Genomic DNA, 10,861 nt, shown 5'->3' with positions numbered 1-10,861 from the left:
GGATGTTAGCAGTAGAAAGTCTTCCAAGATCATTTAGTCGAACTCATTTATTTTACATTAAAAAAAAAAAAAGACCCAAAGCAGGAGAAGGGATTTCCCAAGGCTTCATAATTCTTACACTTGGGATAGCTTTTTTTTTTAACTTTTTAATTAATCTCTTTATTGGAAAACATAACAATTCTATGCTGAAACATAAAGCAAAGGTAAGTATGATAGTTACTGAAGAGACATGTAATCACTGGAACAAAAATAGAATAATGCCAGGACCTTCCCAAATACAACCTCACACCTCCTTCTTTAGGCAACCATTAACCTGACTTTTTAAAATTGTGGTAAAATATATGTAACATAAAATTTACTATTTTAACCATTTTTAAGGGTATAATTCAGTGACATTAAGTATATTCACACTGCTGTCCAAACAACATCACTATCCATTTCCAGAGCTTTTTCATCATCCCAAACTGAAACTTTGTACTCATTAAACAATAACTCTTGGGATAGTCTTGATTAGGAATTTCTCAAATTTTCTGAAGCTCTAGTCTTTCCAAAGATAAAAAGTTTTTAAAGCAACACAGTGATTTTTGCACTTATCAGTTGAAGGGAGAAATGTGGGAGTAGAAAATTTGAACCTGCTTGAGGCTATTTTTGTAGTTAGAGGGTTTTGAATATCTGTGGCAACCTTGAAATACAATTAAGGCTGAAACCGATACTGTTTTTATGTTGAAAAAAAAAAGAGAGAAAACAATCTGAATGGCTCCCACTGGGACATGCCAATAAAATCCTTTTTCAGGAACTCTCTAGAATGAAAGCATATGCTGTACAACATACACTACTCTCAACTAAGGCTTCCCCTTTGGGACCTAAGTTAGAGCCACAATCCCTTAGTAGTTGACTCCAAACAAACCAGAGCAACATATATTTTACAATTTAAAAACATAACTCTTGGGGCACCTGGGTGGCTCAGTCGGTTAAGCGTCCAACTTCAGCTCTAGGTCATGATCTCATGGTTCATGAGATCATGCCCTCATGATGCCCTCATGAGATGCAGAGTTCAAGCCCTGCATCAGGCTCTGTGCTGACAGCCCAGAGCCTGGGGTCTGCCTCAGATTCTGTGTCTCCCTCTCTGCCCTCCCCGCTTGGGTGCTCTATCTCTCTCTCTTTCTCTCTCAAAAATAAATAAACATTAAAAAATTAAAAAAAAAAACACATAACTCTTAGCCCCAGATTCTCAACCTTTTATTGCTCTGAATGAAGGAATGGAATGTTCACACAAATCCCGCCCCCCCCCAATCTGAGTAGTTGTCATCACAGATAGTAATTGCTATTTTTCTTTTGCCAACCACATAAATAATGGAATCTTCTCTCCTACTTAGAGTCCAGGAGCAGAGAAAGGCCCAGTCAAGGAAGAAGTTAGTAGGAATTCCAGGAGGTGCAAGAGAAAAGATCACTCAAATGGAGGGAATGAGAATGGAGGTGCCAGGTAGAAGAGGGGCGGTAGAGCGAGGTGGACCCTGGCAGCAAACACCATGCTCCTCACACACCTATTTCTGCCAGAAAGTGTGCTTTTTAGGGGAAATCTAGTTACAGTGAATACCAAGGGCAGCTTGTAATCTGAATAGAGAGAATATCCAAGTGCATGATTGTATTCTTGTAATGCTATTTTTGTCTTAGATAAAACCACACACACATTCATATGAATACAAAGAATCAAGATACCAATCATGTTACCATGGCAACTTCATTCTGAAATATTTTCCTTCTGTATTAATTAAACCAAGGCTATAAACATAATAAACAATGAAAGACCAAAGACAATTAAAGGCCATACCCATGTTAGCTTGACAGACTGTGTCCATGTGTTGTGCTATTCCAAAAAATGAAGCATTCCCTTCTCAGGAATCTGAGGACCCAATGATTTCTAGGCTGAAGTAGTTTGATTGCATTTGAATGCCTGAGGAAAATGTATATTCTGTTATATTTTAAAAGGAGTTTCAGTTGTTCTGTTTACCTACAGAAAATGCCCAGTTACCACTTTCTTCATTAGTACTAGTAAATCTCAATTTTTTTGGAAATAAAGGTTCTCTCTACCAGGGTCCCCAGGACCCTCAATTTTAGCCTTATTATCATTACTGAGTGACCATTTCTCCTATACCGCTCATGTTCTATCAGACTCCAAATATTGTTGCCTTTGCTTTTTGAAGATTCTTGCATCTGCTCTCCTTTTTTTACACTTTATAATTGCTTTTAACATTTATTCATTTTTGAGAGACTGAGAACGAGTGGGAAAGAGGCAGAAAGAGAGAGAGGGAGGAGACAGAATCCAAAGCAGCCTCCAGGCTCTGAGCTGTCAGCACAGAGCCCAACGTGGGGCTCGAACTCACAAACCATGAGAGCATGACATGAGCCGAAGTCAGACGCTAAACTGACTGAGTCACACAGGCACCCTGCATCTGCTCTCCTTTTTGCTCCCACTGCCATAGCCCTTCATTCATCAGACCCATGATAATCATTTCCTGTTTTTCAATTCTTTATTTTTCAGTATTTATCAGACTTCTTCATTATTAGAGTTTTCTTTCCTTGGGAACAACAACCAATCCAAACCTATAATTGTATTTTCTTTCAGCCTTTCCATGTTTAAACATTTTTAAAAAATTATTTTTAGAGAGAGAGCATGAGTGAGGGAGAGGCAGAGGGAGGGGGGGGAGAGAGAGAGAGAGAGAGAGAGAGAGAGAGAGAGAGAGAGAGAATCTTAAGCAGGCTCCATGTTCAGCATGGAGCCCAATGTAGGGCTCAACCCCATGACCCTGGGATCATGACCTGAGCTGAAGTCAAGAGTCTAACGCTCAACCAACTGAGCCACTCAGGCATCCTAAGCCTTTCCATGTTTAAAGCTTGTTCTTGCCCGGGTAGCTCAGATGGTAGAGTATGAGACTCTAAAAGCTTATTCTTAAGCCAGTCTTCTCTAGCCTCCTCCATATTCCATCATTGATATCATCATCATCATCATCATCATCATCATCATTATCTTCATCATCATCATCACCTCTGTTATTAATTTTTTTCTTCATGTGACTCAGATTTTGGCTTTGAACTAACAAGGCATCAGTTTGGGAATATACTTTTCAAATTGGATATGGAGGAATTATAACCCAAAGCCTTTTTCCTGAGAAGAAATAAAAACTTATAACAAAAATTGAGTGCAACAGATGTGGCAGAAGGCATCTAATAGTTTTTGCAGGCAAAACTGTCAGCGTGTAGGTAACTCAAGAGCTAATAGAAAGAGATGATTCAGTGATATTTAAGAAGAACTCTGTGTCAGAATAAGGTCTACATGTTTGTTTGCTTATTTTCTAGAGAGGGGGTGCAAGTAAACAAGCAGCAGAGGGGGGGAGAAAAAAAAGGGAGAGAGAGAGAAAGACAGGAATGGGGCTCACCCAAAGTGGGGCTTGTGTTTACCTTAAGTGGGGCTGGAGTTCACCTGATGTGGGTGGGACTTGAACTCAGGAACCATGAAATCACACATGACCTGAGCTGAAGTCAGATGCTTAATGACTGAGCCTCCCAGATGCCCCAAGGTCTACATGTTTTTAAATTTAGGTTCAAATGATCTTCTCTAATTCATTGTTGTAGTCATGATCTTGACTTTGCAGTTTTCCTTACTTATTTCAAAGTCTTTCCAAACCAAATAAAGGCAAACCAAAGACTTTGCAAACCAAATAAAGGCAAAAGACATCTATGATACTATAATATGATTCATCAAGAATAGCAATTAAACCACCCTCCACATATTTGATGGTCAGGCTTTGAGGACTCTGGGGGCAGGTCTTTATTTTTTTGCATGCTGGGAGCTTTTGAAGTTTTTGACAGGTAATTGTTATTTCAAGAGGCAGACAAGTGCTAAACTTTGAATCCCATTATAGAAAATTCTCAATTGTCAACAATCAGATGATCATTTTCAAATATATAATCACTTTTTTTTACAAAGCGGTCAGAGTAATCTTTTTTTAAAAGTTTTTTAATGTCTTTATTTTTGAGAGAGAGAGAGAGAGACAAACAGTGAGCAGGGGAGAGGCAGAGAGAGAGGGAGACAGAATCCAAAGCAGGCTCCAGGCTCTGAGCTGTCAGCACAGAGTCCAATACGGGGCTCGAACCCATCAGCCGTGAGATCATGACCTGAGCCGAAGTGGATATTTAACCGACTAAGTCACCCAGGTGCCGCCAGATCTTTTTAATCTTTTAAAAACAGAAATATGCTCCTGTTATATCCCGTTTGAGTAAAGCATCAAGACTGAACTGGAATGCAGCACCCTCTCTACCACCTGCTGCCTCTTTCCCTCTGCTCTGGCTACTCTGGTCTTCTTTCGTTTCTTCCAACGAGGCAGACCTTAGAGCTCTTGTACACTGATTCCTCTGGTCTAACTCTTGACTTGGTTAGTGTTTATTCAAACTCCAGGTCTCAGCTAAAACATTACTTCTTCAGGGGTGCCTGAGTGGCTCAGCAGTTTGAGCGTCAGACTTCATTCAGCTCAGATCATGATCTTGCAGTTCATAAGTTCGAGCCCCACATCAGGCTTACTGTTATTTGTGCAGAGCCTGTTTCAGATCCTCTCTGCTCTCTCTCTCTCAAAAATAAAAATAAACATTTAAAATAATTATAATAAAATAAGATAAAATATTACTTCCTCAAAAGGAAGACTTTTGTCTTCCCTGACACCTCCTTCCCCAATCCAAATTAATGCACTGTATTTATATTGTCACATTATAGCTTGTACTCTTCCTTCAAATCCCTTAACACAAATCATACTTGTAGAATGTTGCACGATTCACGGAACAAAGTCTATTTCCTTGTATCATTCAGATTTTGTCAAAGAAATAGAACCACCCTAAATAATATCAAAAGTGAAATTTATTGTAGGGATTAGACCTTATGCAATTGTGGGTGCTGGTAAAGAAGTCTATGGAAGGCTGTTGCCTTGCCTCTGGTGGTGAGCCTGAAGTCTCCATAGACTCCATAGGTCTATAGGTTCAGCAATCAGGAAGAAACTCTAGGTATCAAATGGGGAGAGCAAGGACAAACAAGAAACCACGAGGACAACTGGAACCCACATTCATCTCATACTACCTTTGTCTTAATCTGTTCAGGCTGCTATAATAAAATACCATAGATCAGGTAGCTTATGAGCAACAGAAATTTATTTCTCACAGTTCTGGAGGTTGGGAAGTCCAAGATCAAGGCACCAGCAGATTCAGTGTCTGCTGATCTGGTGAGAGCTCACTTCCTATTTCACAGATGTCATCTTATCTCTGTAACTTCACTTGTTGGAGGGGATGAGGGAGCTCCCTGGGTTCTCTTTTATACTAATTATCTCCCAAAGTTTCATCTCCAAAAACTATCCTGTAGGGGCTTAGGGTTCAACATATGAATTTTAAGGGGGAGACAAACATTCAGTCTATAGCAACGTCCAATCTTGAGAATGTGGAAAACGTGCCAAAGAAGTCAGTACTCTTTGCTGTGGTGATGCACCTATGTCTGCCCCAGGACTCAGAGAAGCTGAAGAAGGAGACCAGGCAGGAGCAGCAGGGGCGGCAAGAGCTGCAGGCTGGCTGCCCGATGACAAAGTGAGCCGGCGGGTCAGTGAGGATGGGCATGAATTCAGCAGTGCGTGTCATTACACCAGCTTTTAGAGCTGCTGCTTCCCATTCCTCTTCCCTTCCAAATCTTAAGATGATGTTTCTTGTGCCCAACACTAAACCAAAACCATACACGAAAGGAGGATTCTGAGAATCATGGTTTCAGTTTTAACTAAGTTGACACAGTACAAAACTACCCAATCCCTTATTAGTCTATAAGTTTCATGATACCAGGGAATATATGTTGTGCCCAGCACTCAGAATAACTTTCAATACACAGTAAGTCCTGAACAAATGTTTTAACAAACAAATTTTATTCTTATCTATGAACAAAAGGAATTTGTTCATTAAAAAAAATCATCGTTTGAATTACAACTTATTCAGGATTTAATTGTGGGTTGTAAATTGTAATTGTGAAATTAGCAAACTTTGAATATGATACTAATTTAGCAGTGCATTTAATACATTTAACCACTGATAGTAGCCTAATAATTGGTACAAACAAATCTGTAACTACCTCAAATTATTTTTGGGTATGTAGGAAAGTAAAATTAATTAATTTTAAAATGTCATCACAGGCAAAAGATGATATCCTTAATTATGACATGTGTACTTTTAAGAAATCAGAAAAAAAGTGACAATTCCTTAAAGCTTCTCAAGATGTAACTGATGGCAAAGGATGAGAGTAACTGCAGTCAACTCTTTAACACTCTATTTAAAATTAGCCTAAACTTCAACAATTGTGTTGAAATTTAGGAAACTTTGGTGCTACAGGGGATCAGAAAAACAGAAAGTAGCCACCCCTGTTTGAAGATTTTCTGGTACCTTCCAAAGAACTGAGATATGAAAGACTGACTGCCTCTCTCAATTTGACTATTGAAATCCCCAAGGATCTGGACATTCCCACCCAAAGCTGGTCTTTGGCACACTTATCTTTGGTCTTAAAAAATCAATGTTTGAGGGGCGCCTGGGTGGCTCAGTTGGTTAAGCAACTGACTTCAGCTCACGTCATGATCTCACGGTTCATGGGTTTGAGCCCTGTGTCAGGCTCTATGCTGACAGCTTAGAGCCTGGAGCCTGCTTTGGATTCTGTGTCTCCCTCTTTCTCTGTCCCTCCCCTGCTGGTTCTCTGTCTCTCTCTGTCTCTCAAAAATAAATAAACATTAAAAAAAAGTCAATGTTTGACAACACTTGGATGACAACTACTGCTTAATTGTGCTTTGGTTTATAGGATGCATTGAAGCCTGTGAATGTACAATTCGCCATGGATGAAAAGTAGGTGATGTTTATTTTAGTAACATTTGGTATTTAATTTTAGAAAACTCCTCTAATTTTTTATGATGTGCTAGTGCAGTGATTAAGGAGAAAAAGCAATCAGTGGGATTTATCCAGTTTTAAAGACTTCAAAAAAATACTTTGGCATGTCAGTTTAAGCAGGTAAAGAAACTTTAGTAAAAGTAGCCTAGTAATGCACTTTGAATTGTTATATCCTCATTAGGCAAGTTCTAAAGAGAGAAAGACCCTGGGCATCATCAGGTTCAAATTGTGATTCATTTAATCTTTAATCACTCATTAATTCTGCAAATAATTTTTAGACTGTCTATTATATACTAAGCACAGGTTAGACCCTAGGCTTACAGCAATGTTAAACAGATAACATGCCTTGCCCTTATGGAACTTAAAGCCTAGTGGGTGATTCAATTAAAAAATAATTTCACAAATAACCATATAGTTATAATACAGGGTACAGTGAGAGGGTCAACAAAGGGTAAAAATAAGTTTTGGGGTTTTTTTAGGCTGGGGCTCAGAGAAGGGCTTCTTGAAGAAATAATAGTTTATTTGCTTTCTCAGACACTTAATACTCCAAAGTGGCAAAATTAAATGAAAATGTTTTAATGGACAGAGTTAGGCACTACCTCTAATTACTTCCATCCATCCATCCATCCATCCACCCATAAAATAGATCGAATATTTCTAAATAAATTATAAGAAAATTTAATTTAAAATTAGTTAATAATAATAAAGTGCTATATAGCCTAAAAATAAAATGATCCGTAGCAGAAATCTATGTATCGTCAATGTTGTTCATCATATCAATATACTTTTAAAGTATAATTTCAATGGCTATAGAAAAAGCATTCTATAAAAAGAAAATGCTTAGTAAATTAGGAAAAAAAAGAAATTTCTTAAACTAATGACAGAAGGACATTTTTCAAGATCCTTCAATGAATATATTTAATAATAAAACTTAAAAAAGTCTCCATTAAAGTCTGGAGACCACAACTATTTGACACTTTCCTAAATGGCCTAGTCAATGCAATAAGAAAAGAAATAAGCAGTCTAAGGATTAGAGAATGTATTAGTTAGACTAAATATCACTCAATTTGTTGTGGCTTGGAAATTAAAAAGTTGACAACATTGTTCACTTCTGAAAGACAAATTAGTCATTATTTGCAAATAATATGCTAATCTTATCAAAATCCAAGGCAAGGAATGGAAAAACTAATTGAATAAATAAGATAATTAAATAGAATTTTTCCCAGTAAGATAAAAAGGCAACATGAAAGAATTCAATAGTATTTTTATAGCACTTTTTTGCAAGAGCAGTGAAAATTATAAAATGTTAAGAAATTAAGTTTTCAAAAGTTAGACTTTTATAGAGAAATCATAAAACTTTTTTAAGAAGCATAATAAGAAACTTGAATAAATGAAGATTATTTTCAAGGATGAAAGGACACACTTTTATAAAGATATCTCCTCAAATTAAGCTCTAAATTTAATAAGTTCCAATATGAACCTGGAATACTTTCTTACACCATACACAAAAATAAACTCAAAATGGATTAAAGACTGAAATGTGAGACCTGAAACCATAAAACTCCTAGAAGAAAATGTAGGTAGTAACTTATCTGACATAGCCCACAGAAACATTTTTCTAGATATGTCACCTTTGGCAAGGGAAACAAGCAAAACTAAACTATTGAGACTACATCAAAATAAAAAAAAAAACTTTTGCACAGCAAAGGAAACCATTAATAAAACAAAAAGGCAACCTACTAAGTAGGAGAAGATATTTGCAAATTATCTATAAATGGTTAATATATATATGTATGATTAATATCCAAAATATATAAAGAACTTATATAACTCAACACCAACTACCTCAAATAAGCCAATTAAAAATGGGCAGAGGACCTGAATAGACATTTTCCCAAAGAAGATATAGAAATGGCCAACAGGCCCATGAAAAGATGCTCAACATCACTCATTATCAGGGAAATGCAAACCAAAACCATAATGAGATATCACCTCATACCAGTCACAATGCCTAGAATCAAAAAGACAAGAAATAACAAGAGTTGGTGAGGATATGGAAAAAAGAGAACCTTCATACACTGTTTCTGGGAATGCAAATGGGTGCAGCCACTGTGGAAAACATTATGGAGGTTCCTTAAAAAATTAAAAATAGAACAACCCTACGACCCAGCAATAACACTACTAGGAATTTATCCAAAGGATACAGGAGTGCTGATTCATCAGGGTACATGTATACCAATGTTTATAGCAGTGATTTCAACAATAGCCAAATTATGGAAAGAGCCTAAATGTCCATCCACTGATGAATGGATAAAGGAGATGTGGCTTACGTTTTTTTTTTAATAATGAATGTGTCTTTATTTCTCTCCCAATTTTTAAACTGTGAACATTCTGTATTTGAGTCACAGCTTTTACTTCCAGATGACTTCTTCATTAGGTCTCAACTCCCTTTTAAACAACAAACTCCCGTTCTGGAAGGCAGGTTTTCATCGTTCTTTTTGTCTAGATAACATCCAAGGACAAATCCCACAGGCACAAGCATATGTACCCAGTGGTCACGAACAATCTGAATTACATTCATCATGAATGTTGTGGCTTTGTTGCCAAAAACGACCCTACAAACAAGACCTGCAGGGAGCCAAGCCTAGATGTGGTTTATATATACAATGGAAACTACTTGGCAATGAGAAAGAATGAAATCATGCCATTTGCAGCAATATAACTGGAGGGTATTATGCTAAGTGAAATAAGTCGGTCAGAGAAAGGCAGATATCATATGGTTTCACTCATATGTGGAACTTGAGAAACTTAACAGAAGACCAAGGGTGAAGGGAAGGGGAAAAAAATAGTTACAGAGAGGGAGGGAAGCAAACCTTAAGAGACTCTTAAATACAGAGAACAAACTGAAAGTTGATGGGGGGGAGTGGGGGAGAGGGGAAAATGTGTGATGGGCATTGAGGAGGGCACTTGTTGGGATGAGCACTAGGTGTTGTGTGTAAGCGAGGAATCACAGGAATCTACCTCCAAAACCAAGAGCACACTGTTCACACTGTATGTTAGCCAATTTGACAATAAATTATATTAAAAAAAAAAAAAAAAGAATGGGACTTTTGAAAAGGAATCATTAAAGTGGAAAATAATTTAAAAAGTAAAAAAAAAAAAAAAAAGAGATAGAAATATCATATGATCCAGTAATTCCACTACTGGGTATTTACCCCCCCAAAATGAAAACACTAATTCAAAAAGATACATGCACCCTCATGTTTATTGTAGCATTATTTACAATGGCCAAGATATGGAAGCAACCAAAATGTTCACTGATTAGGTGAATGGATAAAGAACAGGTGGTAAACATACACAATGGAATATTACTCAGCCTTAAAAAAAAAAATGAGATCTGCCATTTGCAACAATACGCATGGACCTAGAGGGTATTATGCTAAGTGAAATAAGTCCATCAGAGAAAGACAAATACTATATGATTTCACTCATGTGAAGTTTTGAAACAAAACAAATGAACAAAGAAAAAAGAGACAAACAAAACAACATTCATAAATATAGAAAACAAAGTTGTGGTTGCCAAAGGCGAGATGGGTGGGAGGATGAAAGAAATAGATAAAAGGGATTAAGAGTATATTTACTGTGTGGAGCACTGAGTAATGAATAAAATTGTTGAATCACTATACTGTACACCTGAAACTAATATAATGCTGCATGTTAATTGTAAAATAACATGAAAATAAAAAAGAAAAGAAAATGTACATAAACTACAGGGCACCTGGGTGGCTCAGTTGGTTAAGCGTCTGACTCGTGATTTCGGCTCAGGTCATGATCTCACAGCTTTGTGAGTTTGAGCCTCACATCAGACTCCACACTGACAGTGCAGAGCCTGCTTGGGATTCTGTCTCTC

General features: G+C 37.2%; 1 pseudogene; it reads right to left on the bottom strand.

Annotated features, from left to right (window-relative positions):
• Window positions 1-9,288: 9,288 nt before the first annotated feature.
• Window positions 9,289-9,710, bottom strand: LOC125911866 (NADH dehydrogenase [ubiquinone] 1 beta subcomplex subunit 1-like; annotated as a pseudogene).
• Between the last annotated feature and the right edge of the window lie 1,151 nt (window positions 9,711-10,861).

Source organism: Panthera uncia (genome assembly GCF_023721935.1).
Source record: "Panthera uncia isolate 11264 chromosome C1 unlocalized genomic scaffold, Puncia_PCG_1.0 HiC_scaffold_3, whole genome shotgun sequence".
Lineage (NCBI taxonomy): Eukaryota > Metazoa > Chordata > Mammalia > Carnivora > Felidae > Panthera > Panthera uncia.
The sequence above is the reverse complement of the archived record's forward strand: the minus strand, read 5'-3'. Positions and strand labels throughout refer to the sequence as shown.